A 22,153-nucleotide genomic window follows, 5' to 3' on the forward strand; every position below is an offset into this window, starting at 1 on the left:
ATACCAAGGCCTGAACCAAAGGTGAATGAAGTCTTTGATCTCATTTTCTAGAAGGCTTATACCAGGAGCACTACATGTATCAGTTATCAGGGCACATCCAAATCAGTGGCTGAGAGCAGAAAGATCAAAACCACACTGTTAATATTAGGAAATGTCTTTCTTCTAGACAGCTACCCTGGCAGAGTCTCGGTCTTCTTTTCTTTAACTATCAAAACCAAGTCTGGATATTTCTTGAGTTTAAAGTAGAAAATTAAATCACAGCAAGATTTCCTGAGTTTTTAAAAATAGTACTTACCACCTGTCAGCCTCAGATACAGCTATTGTCAGAAGTTCTACAAATGTACCCAACAAAGACATTTAGCTGAGCCCAGCCTCCTTCCACTAACACCTAGAATGAGAAGCTATATCAATGGCAGCCTTTAAACCCTAGTGTTGGATGCCTCTTTAACCAGGTTTTGATAACAGTCATCACAAGAATGATCAGCACATTTCAAAATCTGAAAACTGAGATAATAAACAATGAAAGACATTTCTTAAGGAAAAAAACAAACAAACAAACCAAAACAAAACAAAAACCCACAAGTTAATGGCAGCCATCAAACTAGAACACAAGGTCCCTCAGCCCGAGTTGCGTGTCACCTTCCCCAGGGAGCTCTGTCACACAGGAAGCGTGAGCCCTTCTAAGGGGAGCCAAATCCCACCAAAGGACAGGTCACAGCGCTGCTGATTCTAGGCTCCAAAACATAGGGGGTAAATCAGAAAAAGGAAGGCACTAGGGTTATTTCCAGAAAGGAGTCTCAATAAGAAAATTGGTATTTTCTCTTGACAGAAGAAGGAAAATACAGATTGAATGGAGGAATGAGGGGGAGGATTCAGTGTTTCAAACCAAGTCCAAAAATCACTTTCTCACCATTAAACCTGACCAAATTGCACTATAATGGCAATATGAGTCACACAACCAGCAAAGCAACGTGTCCTTTACTGTGTGCAATCAGTGATACATGTAATTGAGGTCCTTTAATAATGTCAAATCCCGCTATCACCAGGACAGAAATGACCAGCATTAAAGCAGCACAGACTAGCATTTCACATAATGATCGAGCAGCATAAACTGTGAGCAGTTGGCTCACACAGCAGTGAGTACAGCAGCAGCTGTTCAGCAGTAACAGCGCTGCCTCTTCAACAGTGTTCTGAACACAAATTTACAGATGGCAATGAACTAAGATAAAAACTGTTCAGGCAAGTAGGAACAAAGTAATGAAGATGCCCAACTGTCCCCAAGGATAGTTATGAATTAAATTACAAGGGCACAGATCCCTTACAGTCCATCTATCATTCCAAACATAGCTATGTCAGGATATTTGTACTGTGACCCCTCCCACATCCATTATTTGTTTTTAATGGGCATTATACAAAATTATGCAATTAAAGCAGAGGCCCCACAATTGCCTCCATACCTCGTGGGAAAGGAGGAAACAAAGTCCAGGTATGAAGGGCACCCATTAATATCACCCAGCATTCCTGGACCAGGCCCAGGACTGACCACATGCCCTCAGTGCTGCTAAAGAGCCGGCGTCAGGGCCAGCCCAGCGGGGTGTACTCTGCCAGAGGGAGTCTGCCCGGGGATGGAGGTCCCCTGAGGAGGGAGAGGACATAGAAACTTAGTCTAGATGACTTTCCTGCCTTTAACTACAATATTTGGAACCACTATAAGCCATTCACATATAAGCAGCAGTGGCAGAGTTACGCAGAAGGTTGCTTTTGCATTTTCATAGGTCATCTTCAGTGGTAAAGAGAGGAAGATAATCTCTCTTTCCCTCTTGGCTTGGATGAAGCAAGAACTTATGACCTTCTAAAAGCATACATTGCTTATACTTCTGCCTGTTTTTTCACACTTCTGTAACATTACCTAGGCATCTCTGTGCAAACACTTGTGGCTGGAAACTCCTATCCTCATTCAGATTTCCCGTCAAGGTGAGAGAGCTCATGCTTTGCAAAGCTTTTCAAAAACTACTCACGAGAGAGTTACATTCCCATGGATAGCTGCTTCCTCATGTTCTCATTACAGTTGAAACTAGCTTCCCATTACAAGCCAAATTTTCTCTTGACTTTGACAAGGACTAATTCAACCAATGTGACACTTCAGTGGCTGCATCATATCATAGCATAGATAGACTGCTATGTCTATCGAAGCCATATGTGGAAAAGATACAGACTCAGAATTAATGGTTTCAACTTACCTACTCTCTTCTGTACTTAAATAAAGGCAAAGCACAGCCAGAAATCCTTAAAGCAAACTGGACGCCAGTCAGAGGTTGGATTATACGTGACACAAAGAGTCACAGGCTTAGCTCTGGGAAATTTTGTGTGGCAAATGGATTCACATGCAAAGTTTTATCCTCTGAAGGGAAAACATAAAATTCTTTGGGAGAGCCCTCCCACATGCCCAGAGTTGTGTTTTTCAGGGTTCATACAATACAGAAGCACAGAGCTTGCAAAAGGTTCTTTAATTAATGGTGATCCAACCGCACCTCAAAAAAGCTACCATTGGGAAAGGACTTCAGACAGGAGGTGACAGTGTAGGGTGCAGAGCAGTACCTGCAACCTACCCAGAGCCCCTCTGCACCCAGCTACTGGGGCTTGACAAACAACCCAGCAGAGACTCAGATTTGAAACTGTAAAGAGAACTTCATGTAAGACAGCCACATAATGTCCCCAAGGCCTCAAATTACCTTCCTGATCAAATCCAGCTATACAAGCCCTTTCCTTAAACCGTGTTCATCATGAATAATGGAAAGAAGGGAGTTAGAAATCAAAAGAGGGCACACTGGCAAAGCCATCACTTTTTACTACTACCTTGTAAAAACAAACCTTGTTACACTTAATGAGTAAGAAGTAGATTGAAAGACATTAACTTCAGACAGATCTTCAGTATCTCAGTTGGCAGAAAAACAACTTTTCTGATTGTCTGTCATCGCAGTGGATCTATAGGTGCCACAGATGTTTATAAAGAGCAAAACAGATGAATAAGAGCAGATGCAGCACTGAACCTTGATAAGGACTGCTGAGAAGTGATGCTGTTGTCAGCAGTGGTTCTGAACGTTCAGACTGACTTTGACCTGTGCACAAATGGCAGTTCAACAGGCACTCTGCAAGACACTGGAAATGAAACTCTCTGCAGGAAGTGAGGAGAGCGCTCTATAACCACTCAATAATAACACTTTACTTGCAAAACATACTCAGTTTTTGGTGCAGGACACAAACATTTGCATCTTAACTGCACAAGAGGAAACAAAAATCACAGATGGACGAGAAAAGCAGAACTTCCCCAGAAGGTTCTTGCTGCAGTCAGTGCAGATATGTACAGGCATCCAAAAGTAACTTTGGCACTAAGTTCTTTAGCCATTTGGTGACACAGTTGTTTCCTTAATCACCTATATACAGCAATAGCACTATTTGCAGGGCACTCCATCCTTAAATCCTAACATTTTTATATACACAACATTCATATCTAAAGTCACTAAACAAAATGTCTCCCTTTTCCACAAGAGATGGATGAGCTTTTTATTCTTCCCAAACAGTGCAGTTACTTTTTGCGGAAAAAGATCTTTAGGTCAGTCCTGTTGATTGTGAGAACATGCAATATACTAATAATTAGTGGCATGAGGAAAAAACATGCAGACATCCTCTTTGTTTCTTGCTCTAGTTGTATTTAGTGTCTTCACTGGAAAGCTTCCAAATGGTTAAGCAATTCCAAAATCAGCAGGACTATGTGAGCAATTGCATAAGGCTCTGGCAGCTACCATCACTCAAGGTGGTAATGCCAGGGAAGGCAAAGAGAAGGGATTGGAACCAATGGCAAAACAATGCACAGAATCAGTGAAATATCTAAACACCATAACACCACCATAACTGCCAAAAAATCAGCGTGTTTCCCCCTCCTGCCAGCTTGAGTGACCACGCTTTGTTTCTGTTCAGTGAGTGCTTCAACATTACCGTTCAATAACCTGGCCCCAGAGGTAAATCTGGGCCGCCACCATGATGTTGTCTCATGACATTTGGTAAGTGCAGGACTGCATCAGTAGAAAAATGCCATAAGCAGGGGGCCTGCTGCACTCCACGCAGCTTCTCCGATTCCTTTCAACACACCAATTCCAGCATGAAAACACTTTTATAGCCCAAAGCCAAAAACATTACCTCCCTCCTTTGACATTAACACTCCTACTACCACATACAGCTTAGCAGCAAAGTTGGCCAAGATAAAACGCGTTGGCCAAGGTGTAGCAGTTTCTAGGAACAGTGCGTAATCTGGGTGCCATCTAGAGGTTGCAGTGAGGTCCCTGGTCACACTCGGCTTGCATGGAGAATTACATGCTCGCTTTAATAAATACAAGCTGCATTCCAGTGTCTTATTGTGCTGCAGGTCAAGCGTCTCACCAACAAATTCCTCAGTACTGCTTTAACTCCAGCCAGATAAGGAGTGCCCAGCAGACGACGAGGTGAGGCAGTGAAGAGGCATAAAGATTTATTGTGTTTAAGTAGAAGATAAGTATGCAAGATTTGTCATTTGTACAATACGATTGCGCAAAACTGAAAAGTTCATGGCTCCCTGTATCTTGTATTTGTGGTTTATTTTTTCCATTAAGCTTTACAAACTGCAGCTATCATCAGAAATATATTTTTATTAATGCAGCAATATCAGACACAACTATTATGAAAATATTTTTAGATTTATTCTCACAAGTACATTAAAACCTGACAGCTTATTTGTGCCAAAATAAATCCTCTGTTTTAGCCAAGGCATCATGTAGCTTCACTCTTGAAACGTAAAGTTTAAACTGTATCAATAATTAATATTGTTACTGTTCTTAAATATAAAAGGATTGGAGTTTGTTCAACACAATAATATAATATGTCAAATCAGATTTGGAACGTGAACAGCTAAAATTCAGACTCAAGCAACTTCCCTGCTGTGCAGCGATCTGCACTCATTGCGTTGCAATACTCCCTCTGCTGGCAAATTTAAAAGGGAATATATTCCTTCATCGTACTTCTGCCTCCAACAGGTGGGAAGCTTACATTGTTAGATTTCTGTTACCTTTTCATGAAAGCAGGGATATATTTTGGTTGCCTTACAACACCAAGTCAATACTCTTCCTCCCTCTCCCACACCCTTCCTCTCTATTATTTTTTTTTCACAGATAAAAGCTCAGGACTGCCCCAGAAGAAAAAAACAGGAGTTACTATGTTCATTTTGAAGATAGAGAGTAAAATATGAGCAGGTAACATCACTGTTCCCATGAAATGGGGGTCTAAGCCTCCATGAAAACACTTTTTGTGCTAAAACGGAAACTCAACTTGCTTGGCCACAGGGAAGCTCTTGCCTCAGTCATGGAGGCAAGTGTACATCTGCCTCTGATGTCACCCTTAATCTTTCTCTAAGGCAGATGCACTTACACAAGGTTGAAGCTGAAGCAATGCTTGGCTCTGCACAGACCAAAAGTCCTACCCAGAACCTATGTGAACAATTCTTCTCCAAGGACAGGGCCCATGCTGAATTCTTGTGCTATGCAGCTAGGGAGCTTCAGGTACTAACATCCTCCTACCATGGAAGTTTGTATACCCTTTAAAAGATCGATTTGGCCTGCTACTCTCTGCTAAACGAACGCAGCACTCACAGTTAGTTTCCCTTCAGAGTGTTTAATGACATGTTTGAACTCTTTGCTGAGTGAGAACCTTTAGGATTCCCGGTGAAAGAAGGGGAGATTCTGCTCTAGAAGACCAGACAGAGTGCTGTGGTGGTTTGTCCTTCCACTGTAAACTTGCTCCAATCACTTTTTTGTGAGTACGCTTCATCACAGACATATTTACCTTTCTTAAATTCTGTTTTCTTGAGTGCCATTGAGAAATTATAGAAAGAACACTGAATCGGAGGGGTAGAAAGACAGCAAATACTTCAAGGCAGGGCAAACTCCTCTGATGAAGAAAGCTATTGGAAAAAAGACTCCATTAAAAGCAGAGTGATCCTAGAAATCCTAAGTACATGTGTGCACAAGACATCCATTGATGTTCCCTCAGTGATCAGCAATTCAGTGTTCAGGTATGGAATTGCAATGAAATCAGAAGTGCAAAGTCATGAGATATGTGGCTTGTTCATCTTATAATCTAATCAGCCTATTTTTGGAACCACATCCTTTCTTTGTTTAATCATGAAAATCAGTCTGCAGACAGTTATAATTCAGAGTGTTCATTAAAAGAGCACTTTGAAGGAAAGGGCCTATATGAAGCTTGTGAGACACAAGGCAGTGACTGATAAACCCCCTGCCTTTCTTGACCTCCTTCTACTATTGCTGGAAACATCATCACAAATTGCTCAGTACACTTAGCACTGCATCTCCCTCTTGATGATGTTTACTTTTGAACTAATATTTCAGTGGTCAAGCTGCTCCTTTTTATCAGCCCTGTGCAATATTACTACATTAAATATTCTTCCTCTGGAACATCATACTGCATGAGTTGCTAGATGCCACAAAGCCCATGACCTAATTGTGCTAAGTGCTGGATAAACATGGCGAGAGTGTCTGCTCCATAGTGTTTGTAGTCTAATTATGTAAGATAAAGGGAGGGAAGCAAGGAGAGGGAGGAAGTACTATCTTCATTTTACAGAACCAGAGTAAATGACTCACTCAAGTCATACCACGGCATCTGCAGTGGAGCCAGCATTCAGCCATCTCAGCCCCTGCTCATTATTTTTATCTTTTCATTTCTCTGTTGAGTCTAAGGCCTCTCTGAGGGTTGAGATCTCAAACAAGCTATTATGTAAACAGAGGAGAAAACCTCAAGGGCAGTTAGGAAAGAGACATGACTAAAAGGTATGTATACACATCAGCTGGCAACTCACAGGCCTGACAGAACAGAAACACACCTAACACGTTTGTAGACTCTTTCTTACTGCATTTTAAGAAGGAGTGGCCTCAAGGGGAAGGCAGAAGTGAGAGGAGCATCAAGGGGAATAAAATAAGTAGGAAGAAGGAACAAATATGAAGAAAAAGTATAGCACTTTATTTTGCATCACTGGGACAAGTTTAATGGTGCTCCAATGGTACACTCAGTTAAACATGCACCATGCACCCCTATCATGAGATGAGTAATAAAAGCATTATTCTTTCATATGTCTCTCTCTGACTTGCCATTAGTAACTACATGCTCTTGACAGCTTTAAGTAAGAGCTTTGCTAACAAAGTCAGCCTGGCCTTTCACAGACAATTTTTTTTCCTCCTTTTCTTGTCGTTGCCCTTCATCTTCAGGTTAACCCCTGGTCAATATCACTCCATATGCATAAAATACATGAGGACTCTCCCTCCCCAGCTGCCTCTACTGACCTTTAGTAGCTGCTTCTTACACAGTTGCCCTGAAGGATTTTACCTGGCCTCTGGACTCTTGCTAGTGTTACACAAACAGAAACTCAGCTGACAGGCTTTGCAGCCACAGGCAGCTCTTAGCAGCAGACTGCATCAGATCTGGAGACAGCAGTAACATGTGAAACATGGGAGGAATGGTTTTTAGACATGGAACAAGGACAGGCTAGGTCTTGCTTACAAGTTCAGGAAGTTAGTTGAATCCAGCACAACTTTGCATCCTCACACCATATTTGAGTTTTGCCTAGCTGGGTGACATGAGGTAGTCCAGTGCCAACAACCTGCTCACTCCCTTCCTCCTCTCTCAACAGTGGTTGAGATATCTTCTCAATGAGCTTTTAAAAGCAGAAGAGATCAAATAACACGCCAAAAAAATAACAGCTTTTGAGAAAATCTTTGCTAGTAACACTGTGCAGAGCATGGATTCAGCCAGGTAAAGTTCTGACATTTGCAAAGACCTTTTTCACTCACTGTTTCCACTTCTCTTCACACATAACATAAAGTAGAAGGGCTATTTACAGGTATTTTAATGGCTTTGCTGTAGGCACAAGAACTGCATCAGCACTAGGCCTGATCTGCAGCTGGAATATGTGTGATCAGGGTGCACTGCACCTACGCAGGCTCCAACTACTTTCCATGTCTACATGGCACACTGCAAGGAAGAGCAAGCCTTTCCCGTTGAGCGTCTGCAGGGTTTCAGATCTGGACCGAAGCTGAAGTGTACTGCATGCTACTACGTGTGGGCGCAAGCCATTCAGCTGCTGGGCCTTAGGAGGTGGCTCAGGTGCCTTTTTTGGTGCAGCTACTCAGTATCCAGCTTAATGCCTTGCTTCTCCTTTGACTCTGGATACCTGGTTTCACTTATGTTCCTCCTCTGTAAAACAATGGTAACACCTCCTGACCTCAGAGCTGCACTGTAAATACAAGATTAAGTGACTAGGCACAGGGGAATGAGACTCCTGACTCATGAGATGAATTGAGGTCACATAAGCCTTGCCTTGTATTTCAAGATCCACAAGGTTTATATGAATCTGTGACAAAAATTTCCCATTCTCTCCCTGAGATCCCGCCCAAATCTTTTATCCCAGTGATGACTTCATTTGATGTCACTTGATTTTATTTAGATTAGATAGATATTCTAGCCCACTACTTGGGTGAGTTAGTATAACTACCGACTGTGCTTTTGCTACAAGACTCCTGCCTCATTCACATAAATGGCTTCCAGGGATTTTCTGACACTCCCAACAGCACGCATAGCTAAAACAGCAGACACAGTAGTTACAGCAGCAGGGGAACCAGTGTTTGGCACAGGTAAGGCCTCAGCTGGAACCTTCAAGAAAGCTTGATGTGCATCCTGCATCGGGATACATGGAGCAAGTGGCAATAGCCAAAAGAAGAACAAGAATGAGCTAGGATAAATAAGCTACAGGGGAAGACTGGAAGTACAGTGTGTAGTTCAGAGAGAAAATTCAATGTTAAAACAGTCTTTTAACTACTGATCCAAGGTAGTAATCTTCTCTCCAAATGTATGACAGGTAAAATAAGACTTAAGGGATTTAAACTGAAGCAGCGGAGTCTGAAGTTAGAGGAAATCAATCAACCACCAACAGTATGGATCATGAAAAACTGGGACAGATTGCCTAGGAGACAGCACTGAGTCACCATCACTTTCTGTCTTTTAAGTACATATTAGATACACGTCTGACAGGAACGACACAGGTAGAGCTGATCTCCAGTGGAAGGATAATGAGAAGACCTTTTTTGGCTCCTTGTAGACCTCTAATTCAATAGTTATTAACTTGTAGATGCTCATTGACTTATTTTACTGTGATACACGGGCCCAGGGGGATACACCATTGTAACAGAGGTGACAAGAAGATGAGTCATAAGTGAAGAACTCCTAGAGCAATCCAGATCTACAAGCAACCTACATTGTTCTCTGCAACTACAGGCAACCACATATTAGGGGCAGAGCTTAGAAAGGGCCCAAGAATGCCCACTAAAGATATGAGAGGTCTAGAAAGCGTGACATACCAGAAAAGACTAAAAAGAGCCAGACCTACTGATTAGCCTAAAAAAGACTTCACACTGCAAAATGGCACGTACCACCTAGTCCTTCTAACTTCAGGTTTTTATGTCAATCCTCAAAACTGCAACATGATAATGACAACAGCAAAAGGGACAGAAGTTGTCCATATCCTAGGTCATTTGGCACAATCTATCTAGGCACACCTGCCCTACAATCTGAGTTGTGCCCCTATCTCATGGGAAAATGAATAGTATGGTAAAGATTCTTCTACTGGCAGAGAGCATTATATATCCTTACCTAGGATCACAAATTATATCCATTTAGTTCTTCTGATGGAAGGACTGCTCCTTAGTCTGTCATACCTATTTAATACCAAGGAAGATTCTAGGATTGCAGCTGAAGTATTCATTTTGGCTTCCCCAAACTTTAGCAATTTAGCAGTAATTCATTTTTTTAAAAAACAGAAGGGGCAGAAACTGGTGCCCCCCAAAAAGTATTAACTTCAAGAGCATGCCACTCATTAGTTCAGTGGGAAGGATCTGGTTTTCCATATTGTAAGATTAGAAAGAGGGCTGGAGGAGGGGAGGGAAGCTGTGATAAATCATCACACACAGTTTTTCCAACCTGGCAATGTGCAGAAATGAGGAAAAAGTCTTGCAGAAGAAAATCCAGGACAGCAGGATTGTGAGCAGGAGATAGCAGTGGATGTGGTTATACTAAGCCATTCATTCCTCAACTGTTCCCAGACTCCCAAACTGCCCTGTATCTAGAAGTAATTAGCAAATTACTCCATGTGGTAGAGAACACAGTCACAGGTGAGCAAGATCCAGTCACTTGATCCATACCACAATTCCCCATCTAGCCAGAGCTAACTTGAACACAGAGAAAGATTTGGAAGCTTATCAGTTCAATCACGGAAATGTGCATTTTAAGCCGAAATCCAGCTTTCAGCACTGTAGAATCAGGAATGCAGCAACTATAGCCTCCTACCTCGTGATTTTGCTTGGCACAGCACTGACTTAGAACCATCCCCAGGTCAAAAAAAAAAAAACCACGTTGCAAAAGCAGTGTCTCATTTGATACTATTTTAAGGTCAGTTCAAGAAAAATGGCACACACATACCTGCATGAACATTTAAAACACTGTAAACTTTAGTTAACAAAACAGAACACCACTTTGCTCTTAACCACAAAGATCAAGTGACATTTAAAGGGAAACAAAAAGATGCAAATCATAAATTTTCATGTCTTTGAAGATCCTGCTGGCACTGCTCCGGGTCAGAGTACTTCTCAGTACAGTTTATTTCTCTTCAGTCAGCCTTTTCACTTGCTTCAATGCTGAATATGCAATAAGCACCAGACATTTTTAACCTCAATAATATTTTTTTCATTACCTGTCAGGAATAGCACTAATAACAGGCATTAGAGGTACAATATTCAATTGTTCAGGACAGCCTAAACATTCAGTTACGTTATGGTAGCTCATCACAAATAATTGCCTTTGCTAAGACAGGGCAGCTGCAAGTGGATGCAGCTTGCCTGTTCAGCTCATGGCACAGAATTCATTGAGGCCAAAGCAAGCAGTACAGGGAGAAATATCTTAAACCCACCCACAAACTGTCCTTCCTCTTAGTCTACTTCAGCTTACTTCTTACTTCTGTGCAGCCCAATGATGACCACCTTGTTTGAAAAAAGCCCAATTCCACATAGACTGTGCTTTGGGTTCTCTCATTTTATTATCACTCCTGCTAACAATTGTCCTTTTCTCAGATCTGACTCCATCAGGTTTCTTTATCGTTGTTTCCTTCCTTCCCAACCCTGTTGTTATCCTACACAAATGACTATTTCCACTGACCTGCCAGAGAGAAATCAAGTAGAAGGTGATTATCAGAATCAATGATGCTGAAAACATGTCTTTTAATGAAAAAGAAACAAATAAACCCAAACAAACAAACGAAAGAAAGAAAAAAAAATCCCACAAAAAAACAGAGAGAGAGAGGAATCGATCCTTCTTTCTTCTGCCACTATATAGAAGTAGGAAGTTTAGGCTAAAATAGAGCAGAATATTGTGAACAGAGATATGTTACAGCAGGAATTCTATGACTCAATCTTATTTCACAGGCACCTCAGATATGGACTCATATCTACGACGCCTACTGGCCTGTCCCCTCCTTATATGTTATCATCTACGATCTTTCTTTACAGATACCTATACCAATCTCATGCTTCATCACACAACCATTATATTCCAAAGCACAATGGCTATGGAGCGATGGACATTTCCGCAAATCTTAGCTTTTACAGAAATGAGTTCTGTTCCTATGTGTTATAAAGGCTTAAGAATATTTTCTTCAGCCAGTAGACAGCCTCCTTCAGTACCAATTTCAAAACTCCATTAATAACATTATTTCGCTGGTAGCTCTTTTAGCAGAAGCCTCCAAGCAACATATCAATACACCAGAACCAGTGCAGACACCCCTTTCACAGTTGTTAAGACCTCAGCAAAAGCCTTCACAACACAAGACTGAAGTCTTGCAAAGGACAAAAAGCAAAAGTCATAGCATGTAAAACCACTCAGCCAATACCTTCATTCCAGAGATGAAAGGGTTTTATTCAAGTGTTCAAGTAATGCAGTATAACCTGGAAGACTGCAACCTAGTCTAGAGTTAGGATTCTGTATAAGCAACAGACCCACAGTTAGAACGGTCTGGTCCCAGGTGCCCGTGTTTAGTTTTCTGTCACTCTTTCCCAGTCACTTTGCAATCAACAGCCTACCTGGAAGTTCCTGACTCTCTCATGTTTTGTATTTGAAGCGGCAGGACATCTCAGGTGCTGGCCCAGGTGCTGCCTCCCCATAACTGGTGCAGATGACACTGGGCTGTGACAACATGGGACGAATTGATTTTGCTTCTCTCGGTCATATTTTGTTGTGAGGGCAGGGGAATTTTTCTGTCCCCAGAAGTACCATTGATTACAGCAATTATAATTTCTTATCTTCCAGATTATACTACTGCTGCTCCTGTTCTCCCACTGCTTTGTCAGAACTGAAATAAACCTGGGGCAGGTTTCCTGCAACATTCTTTCCATCTGCGATCCCAGCTCCACTGCCTGGGCCAGAGTCAAGGTATCAAGTTCCATCAAGAGTTTCTCCCGAATTCGCCAGTCTGCTGCTTTATCAATTAGCTGATCCAGGATCAGCTCTTCCTGCCAACAGCCAAAAGCACAGGCTGATGCCAATTCTTGTAGTGCCAAAGCAAAGGCTGTAAAAGTTTCACCTGGCAGTTGTGCCCTCTGCCTGAACTGGAATCTCTGTAATACTGTGCCATGTCTGGGCTTAATGTGCCCTGAAAGCTTCTTCATTGTTTCTTCAAAGGAGGCAGCTGTAAGCTGGGTTATAAAAATCCTCTGATCTTTCACATCCAAAGGCTGGAGAACAGTCCTCAGGGAGTTTTCAGGTTTCACTCATCTATATCAGCCAAATCTCACATCAGCCACTGACACCAGGGGCCTGAGAGATTCCACAGTTCCAGCAATATGTAGGACACAAACCGGCAGCAAGATGGAACTGGAACTCGCCAGTCTTCACCGCCACCGCTGCATACGTCCACTGGTATTCCCACTACCTCTGAACAAAGAGCACAGAGGCACATCACAAATGCTTTGCCTCTTGTCACAGGAAGCAATTTCTTGTCGCCCAGAAGACTCCAGCCTTCCAGCCCAGGTTGTCTGGCTGGGCAGGAAATACAGTGCTCCTCCCAGACCAGCAGCCAGCGTGCGACGGGAGGAGAAAAGGAAAGGGAAGGAAACAAGAAGATGAGATGCAAAGACTCTCTCCCCTGCCAGGAAGTTCTTGTTGCACTCCCTAACACCCTAAGCTAAAGCTTGTCAAATGTTTAATGGGAATCAAATGTAAAATCCAGGTTTAATGATTTTACATGCATTGCTCACAATAATTAACAGCACAATCTTCACCAGCAAAACAATCCCGATGTGCCACCAAGGCACATGTAGAAATTGAGTGGGACTTCAGTGGCAATGAGATGGTGCTGACAGTCAAGGCTGAACTATGTTTGCCTTCATAGATGCAGGCTGTCAGCTATTTATTTTTTTGATATCTAACCATAATGCCTAAGAATGGCATCCTCCTCTGCCAGAGCCTATTGATCTGTTCAAAAGGTGGCACTATTTCACTAGCAGTTTACAGAGATCAGTCCCACAGGTAAGTAAAAACAGCAGAACTGCAGAAAGATCTTTGTATGGCAACTATTCTTCTCAGGACTGGAGTCTGAGGCTGCCTGCATTTTGCAGCTTTTTTCAGCAATTACACAGCAGGTACCACTGGAAACACAGAGCCTCAAAAGTGTGTGTCGTAGAAAAGACAATGACAGAGAAGGAGGAGATGTCTTAATTGCCCTGCATATTTGTGAATATGTATGGTACTAAGAAATAATTTTTAGCCCTTTTTTTGTATTTTGTTGTGTGTCTGCTGTATCCCAGCCAATGAGACCAGAAGGGTCTATGCCTCTCATCCTGTAATCAGGGAGGGTTAAGTGGTTCTCTGCAGCAAATCTCTATATAGGCCAAGATAAACACTGGTTTAAGGCACCCTTTCTGAATGAACTAGCCAACTCCATTGGTTCAGGAGTACTGGACAATTTTTAAAGAACTGTAACATAAAACACTTTCTTTGGCTAAAAAAAATTCCTGAACAACACTGGAGAAGTTCACAGATTTACCTATACCTGCCCACTGCTTTACCATTTCTTTTTCACAGGAACATACTAGCTGTTTCACTAAAGGCTTGGTCACACAACAAGTTTCAGTGGAGGTGGAATGCTGAATTACTCAACAGCTTTTGCATTTTTCAAAGACTTGAATTTTAAGAGGTTTAAAAAGTATTGTCCCAACAATTTAATAAAGCAGGATTTAGATTAAAATTAATCTAGAGAGTCTCAGTCCCATTTTGAGCAGGAAGATTTACTGTACAGAGATTAATGACACAGATTTGGGTTATTTTTATAAAAGAGCCCTAAAGGTTGCCCCATAATTTTTCTGCCACTCAAAATTCTCAGTGTCCACTGTTTTTACAAGATTTCCAGTTTATTTACAGAGTCAGCTGACTTGAATGAAATTAAGCTAAGTGAAAAAAGGAGATGGAGGTGAACTCCCTGGAAAAGCATGCGAAATTTAAAATACCACAGTGCCTTGAACTGCTTTGCTCAGAACACTCCAGTGTACAGTTGGGTTGTAGTCACCAGACTTTTGTCTGAATTCCTGTGAAGTAAAACTCTTAATAGCGCTTTACTAGAGCTGGACAAAACTATCAGTGAAATATACTGATAATATCATATGATGTTAATAGATTGTGAAGTTTCAGCAGCATAACTAATTTTTAAAGTATTTTCCGTAAGCGGAAACTGTTATTCATGCACACTGAAGGAATATGAAGAAATGTTTCCTTTCCTAAAATATTAGATGACCTAGAAGAATATTTGTGCAGAAGGGAGACAGAGGGTTTGGACTCTGAATCCTACTGTTAGAAATCTATTTCTGGACTGAATGAGACATCCTTTAACATATTAAGCATCTTCACACTATGCTTCATACCATCCCTAGGTCAGTACTCCCCTTATCACAGAAATAACATGTGATTTGCTCTTGACAATAAATGAAACAAAGCCAGGATAAGGAGTTAGGGCTTCAGTATCCCATGCCCCTTTCTTCAGCAGTTCATTAACCCTACAGCCCCATTGCAGTTCTACTTGTGGAAACAAACATACTAGTCAAAAGATAGCCAAAAGCTATTGCCATTCCAGCTCTTGATAATCAGCCCTGTATTTAACAACAACCCTATTTAAATTACTTCTCTGACTGGAGAAGAGCCTGAGCTACAAATTGTTGGCAGCTGACAGAATGCTCAGGAGAAGCCTCACTACGTTTGCTGTATTTTTGTACTTTTTCCTGGACATCTTATTTTGATCACTTACAGAGACAGGATATTGAGATGCAACAGATTATAGATCCATCTGGTGACTGTGGCCATTCTTATCTTCTCACTTCACAAAGAAGGAAACAAGTTCGAAGAGGGTGGTGCCAAAAAGTTACCTCTATGAAATTTCAGCATGAATTTTTAAACATAGAGATCTGAATCTTGATGCTGCCTTTGGAAAACTTGCCTATAAAAATCAGTATTCAAAGCCTTTTGCTGTGAACTATGGAACATCAAATAAAGTAATCAGGTTGGGTTAAGAGTAAATGCGCTGCAGAGTGACCTTCTGTATTTAAATTAGAACTACACCACGTCTTCAAATCAAGAGCTTTTACCCTCTATAACGTAGTGGGTCAAACACATGCCATCTGACCTGGGTCTAATATGGCTACAAATAATTGGACATAGTGGGGATGTTCAGAGAGACTGTCCTGCACACACAGAGTGTGTTGTGTTCCTTAACCATTTCTAAATGACCCTTCAAGAAATCATGCCAGGAATGAGTCATTTGACATTAATTTGGCCATTTCCATCCACTTACTTTCCTCAGAGCTGGAGAAGCTGCTCGTACAGTAGTAGTTTGCTCCCAGCTACCCTCTCTCCAGGAGCCATCAGCCCATCACTTGACAGAGAAGTATCAGAAAACCTGCCCAGAAACAGAATGGTCATAGCAGGCAGCTGTTGGGACAACTGGCAGTGGACAGATTAACTGACCTGTTGTGCCAGACACAGCCTCCAACTGTACTCAGACACCCCTGACTTAAACAGCCAATGCTCTGGTTAGTTTCTTGGCTTTTACTATGAAGCATTTCCAAGTTAGAGCATTTATGTGGATTAGCTGTGAGGGGCTCATTTTCTCATGAAGCTACCCAAAATGTCTAGTAGAAAATTTCATTACTAAGCTGTTAGGAAGTTTGCGCCTTTTCAGGGTATGAATTATCTTCCTGAGAGTTCTGCATTCAAAGTCCACATGAATGTCAGAGTAATTAACAAGGAAAAGCAGAGCACCCCACCTGCTAACTCACTTCGGAGAAAACAGATGTGAATGTGTGGCCATGGCTTGTTTAGAGGCAGGACTTCAGTGAAGAGAAACAGTTTGCCAAACAGGAGAAGGAGACACTTCTATAAGCCCCAAAACAGCGACTGCCCTTGTGATTTACAGGGGAACAGGAGAAAGGGAAAGAAGATACATTCAGCCAAACCATAGGGTGCTCCTTCAGAAAACCATCCTTCTGAGGAAGGCAAGTCACTGACTCCACATGTTCTGCTCCATGCCACAGAGCAAACAAGCGGCGGTGGAAAGGAAAGCTCTGGGTGTGTTTGGTGTTCACTTCTGTGGGCACGATGCCACCTACACAGGAAACTGTTAATCCTATTGATGCAAGTGATAATACTCCCCACAATTCACACAGGCACATCGTTGCCAACAACTCTTCACTGTTACGAGCAACATCGTGAGTCAAGAGAAATGACATTAGCATTCAGGACACTTATCTAGGCTCTACCCATTAACAGTACAACACAGACAAAGTATAAAGAGCTGAGTACAACATAAGCTTCCATTTACTCTGGCTTCACTGTTAAGACATGACTAAACCACATCATGCCCCATCATGATAAGAACCCTGGCGGGACAGAAATATGTGGAAAAAACTTTGGGTAAGATTAAAAATTATGCAGAAATACCATTCTGAAACTTCTTGTCTACAAACCATGATGTCACAAGACAAACCCAAGCAGTCAGATCAGATGTTCCTGCTTTCCGTCACACTCCAAACTCCGTTGACTTGAGAACATTAACAACCCTATTATATTGCAAAGAAGAAAAGAAAACCCAGCTTGAATGGCAAACACGATGTTTCAGTCAAGTCCTTCCTTCCTGTAATTGTTACTTTGCTACGCATTGGTGTGACTGAACATGAGTTTTCAACACTAATTACAGCTGCCTTGCACAAGAGCCATTTTCGCTGTCATTGCCCACCCATTTCCCAGAGACTGCCTGTGTTACTGTTCAGAGGAGTGACTGCACACTTGCTCATGTACCAGGAGACATCACACTTGAACTAGAAATACCAGAAACACGTAAAAGTGCCTTACTTCTCACGCTTGCTGGCACTGATTAAAACCATGAATGCCACTGTTTCTTTGCCCTCCCTGTAAATGAGGCACTAGGATTTTATACGTTTGTGACAGAAAATCGTACAAAATCTTTTCTTCAAAAGATTTCAGATTCCATGGTGTCTGACCACATTAAACAAGGCTCATGAGTATAACATGGCCAGGCAATGGCAAGTTATATAGATTGTCTCTAGATGTCCTATTGCCTGAAAACCCCATGTTAGCCTGTACATCTACAGGAATTTGTGGGCATAGACACTTTCACATGGATATGTTAATCACTGCACATTTCACCGATAAATCTGCACTTCTTTTTAAATTCATGTCATCTCTCCTCCTCCTCCATCACACTCTTTATTTCACCTGCCTTCCTTGTTTCAGCTTCATTTTGGGAGATGGATTTAAACACCATTTGGAGATTGTCACAGATTGTATCCTCAGTCTCTGTGGTTGTAAAGTGCACATTTCCATAGGCTGCCCTTAGTGCGAGCAGCATTTCTCCAGTTTTGGCCCAGTACTCTGAGGTATATTATGCAGCCTCACCGCTATAGAAGTCTATCCTTCAAGCAGGTTTGCTGTGGAGCATTCTCTTCATTTTGACAATGATTGAGGGACGTTTCGATCTCAATAGCTTAGCAATATATCACTGAAACAACCCTGTTCATGTCTCCCAGCCTTTTGTCTTCTGCAGGACAGCACTGAGGCACTGAAGTTTCTGAGACATTGTCCATCTTAGTTTGCTGTATTAATTATCCAATCATTATAAAAGCCAGTATATGGATTTCACATAAGCTAAGCCTGTTATTTTAAAATCAATGTCTCTGCACCTCTGCACTCGGTGTTGGGTAGCCTCACGGAAGATCGAGTCAGTACCAAATGCCATCACATTTAGCCACCACTTGCATATGTTTCAGAGCAATGGAGAACAGAATCATGCTCTCCTGTCAGTTTTTGTTCCAAGGCACTGTGCAGGAGCAGTATTTGCAAGATCATTGCCTTTAGGATCCATTCCCAACCAACACTGTTAATGTTATGCATTCCTGCTCAGGTATTAAAAAGATCATCTCTGCAAATAGTGTCAGGACTCCATTTGACTTGTAATAGCAACAGAGGTTTCCCAGTCAAGAAGTCTCAGACAGTAATAATTAAGAGTCTGATTTGGTCAAATTCCCCCTCTATTGGACATAAGCTGAAAGAATTACCACTCTGCAGTTTATTGTAGCTTCCAGTAATGTTCCAGGTGGCAGAGAGCTGGGCATATATCAGTTTATACCAGGATCTAAAATTAGACAAACTTTTTCCAACAGCGCAACTTTGAGGTCAGTTATACTTTGTGAGTACCAAACAAAAAGCTCTGTACAGCCAGAAGTTTGTTTCTCTATAGATTACTTTCAAAGCTTGACAAACATCTCCCTCGTATTAATGGAAAGCAGAAAAATACATGAGGCTTCCCTTGGATGCCACACCAAAATTATTACAAATATTCTCCTGTTCCAGATTTAAGCCTTCAGAAACAGAGCTGTGGGTTTTCAGAGATGCTCATTTCAAGGTTCTCAGCAAGCAGATCTGTCCTTTCAAAGTTGTTAATTCTCTGAGATTAATTGCAATCTCTCTGATGAAAGATTTATACAAGACCTATTGACTAATATAATTTTTTAAATTTTTTTATATATATTTTCCTGATTTTAAATAGTACATTGATCCAAAAAAAGATCTCTAAGGTATGTAATTTCTCTGCTCATGGCATAGACTACATTTTCAATATTTGCTTTTCCCATTCATTGCTTGGCCGAACTCAACAGCCAAGGAGTGAAGTACTGCCACATTTTGAGTATGCAACATTTATCCAGTCCCTTCAGATTTAACCAGGCACAGAGATATCTGGGTCACCTGAGCCAGCCATGACACAGACCTACTTGCAGGTTTTCTTAGGAAAGACAGACACCCAAGTGGCTTTGAACTGTGAAACCTCACTGGTATTGGAATATAGACCAGAAAAAACAATAACTTAAAGCAGAGAAAATCCAGACCAGTGAGACAAAATGAACAAAACCAAAGGGATTGTAGATGAAGTTTCCTATGCCCAGTGTCCCTGAAGGACAAGTCCTTTCTTTAGGGCTTCTTCGCAGTCCAGCAACCTAAAACAGCTGTCAGGGTTATAGGAAACACACACAAAGGTATTTTCTAGGAACAATGGTGTATTTTCTGTCATCTCTTAGGTGCAGTGGTTTGTCTGCTAGTTTCTCTCCCGCTCCCTGCCATGCCACAGACTTCTAGTGGCTATGTCTCTGTCTCTGCATTGTCTGTCCTTCCCCTCAACTGCACACATGCAGTTACTTTCCCACACTCTTCGCTTCAGCTGTCTACCTCACCCAAAATGTAGAGCTCCTCTCCTGCTGCTCAGCCACAACCTTTTCAGGGAAGAGAGAAGGACAGACAGCACACTACAAACAAACAAACGAATAAACCAGCTGTCAGAGAGCCCTTTTCAGTAAACTAAACAGAAGGTTGTTGCAACCCTAAGTTTACATGCCAATAATACCTTGGCTGAGTCTAGCCAGGCACAGACACTGGAAAACATTAATATCTCAGCACAGCATGAGACTTTTCCATTACGTGCAAGGAAGGAGGCTGCATGGCCAGAAATCAGAATTTGAGATAAGAATGTGCCTCAGCCATATGCCCTGCTCAGGTCAGCAAGGTACTCCTTCATCCAGAATAGAATGTAAAGCCATTAGGAAACAAAAAGCTGCTCCCCTTTCCCAGATTTGCCTTTTAGCATGGAAGTATCTGCAAGTTTAGGAGGAGTTCTACATGAAAGGTCTCCAAAACAGGACCTTCAATTTCACAGCAAAAATGTGCCCGGGCATTAAAAGAACACACTGGAGCAGGGAGGCTGTCTCTACAGCAGCTGAGAAGCCTGTCTCCCTGAAGAAACACTGAGACTTTGAGGAAAGGAAGGGATGTCTGGATTAAACAGAAAAGGAAGACACCTGGGGCCTTATGAAGCAGGAAATGAGTATCTGCAAGTATTCAGTAAATAAAAGGAACCAGGTGCTTAAAGAATTTCTTCACAGGTTTCCCCCAATGAGAATTGTCTAGCTTGGCCAGAAAGGCTAAACTCTGCCTTTCAGAGTGGTGTATGGAAGGTGAGGTATCACAAGGCAGCTTGATTTGCCCTCTCAGCACATACATCATGCATTCAGGTGAAGGAAGATGATATTGCTAACACCCTACAGCACTGAAAAAGGTCCTATAGGATCAACTGAAAAGGACTTTTTATAATCACATACCTCACGGAGCATCAACATTAGAAAGGGGGGGAAACTGCCTGCGGCACTGTCTACAGCACAGGCAAACATACTATTAAAGCTTCCACTGCAGAACCACATCAATATTGGTGTATAAAATAAAGATAATGTGATTAAAAATAAATTTAGGTTTGTATAAAATTAACAAGAGCAGATCTGGAGAAGTCTAGCATTGTACCTGGATCTCTGTAAACACTGGGAGATGCAATAGTACCTGTCAAGCTCATAGAGACTGACTCTCCAGTTTGCATTTCACAAATCCCTTGTACTGGTGACTACAGCTCACTAGTGGCAATGTTCAGCTCCTACTGAAAGCAGTGGTATTTGAAGATGGAGGTACTGGCAGGATCTACAGTGATATATGTATATAGAGAGACTATTATATTTCTGATTTTAAAACATGAAGTGTGCATCTTAGCAAAGCCATGAACCCTAGGGTTTCAGGTCAGACAGGACGATTGTGATATTCACTAGAGAAGCAGTAACACTAAGAAGAACATGACATCACAGTATGACACGTTTCTGCAGTTCTACAAAGCTTTTCATACAGGATGTCAAAGCATTAAACATGAATGACCTAAACCTCCTGAAAACAACGAATCCGCCATTGACAGCATAAGAGGAGGTCAGTTCTGTTGGTTATAGTCCAGAAACTCCCACATCATTATAATTCCAGGACCTGCTACATGACCATATCAGTTCAATAGTCTGAACTGAAATCCTGTATCAACTATTTTACAATTGCAGATTCCACCCATTTTCAAGACTGTAAATATATGGCCCTGGCTCCCAGGAGTGTTATATTGCCAGGAAGGCCTGTATCTGTTAAATACCTTATCTACTTAATGAAGTTACTCGGTATGGTATTACTGCATCAAACAAAGGTGGCAGAAACAACTCCTCACATGGAATGTGCCCTTCTCTTGTCCCTTAATAAGAGTAAGCAACTAATGGATCAGGCCCAGGGAGCAGAAGACCACATGCCAGTAATAGCTGCTGAGGTAAAGTTGTATTAACCCAATTCCTACCTACCTCTGTAGATGACTGTATTTCCAGCTCTTCAGTGGCTGCTGGACCCAGTGCGCCAAAGTGATCATTAAACACCTCAGAGAGAGAGACAGTATGGCAAGCTTGAGGCAAATGACTGCCCCAACAGAACAGTATTCTTTTTACCAGCTGTGTTTCATTGAGCTATCACAACAAACACCCTGCTCACTAGCAAGGCTCTCTGATGAGGCAGGCAGATTGTGGCTCCAACAGCCTTACCTAGAAGCTTTTAGAAAATCCTG

The 22,153-nt window shown here is 41.8% G+C and overlaps 1 protein-coding gene across 3 annotated transcripts in view; it reads right to left on the reverse strand.

Moving 5' to 3' along the window:
- ARHGEF4 (Rho guanine nucleotide exchange factor 4) overlaps window positions 1–22,153 on the reverse strand; it is a 228,225-nt gene that overhangs the window by 126,108 nt on the left and 79,964 nt on the right. The window lies entirely within an intron of this gene.

Source organism: Falco naumanni, chromosome 13 (assembly GCF_017639655.2).
Source record: "Falco naumanni isolate bFalNau1 chromosome 13, bFalNau1.pat, whole genome shotgun sequence".
Classification (NCBI taxonomy): Eukaryota; Metazoa; Chordata; class Aves; order Falconiformes; family Falconidae; genus Falco; species Falco naumanni.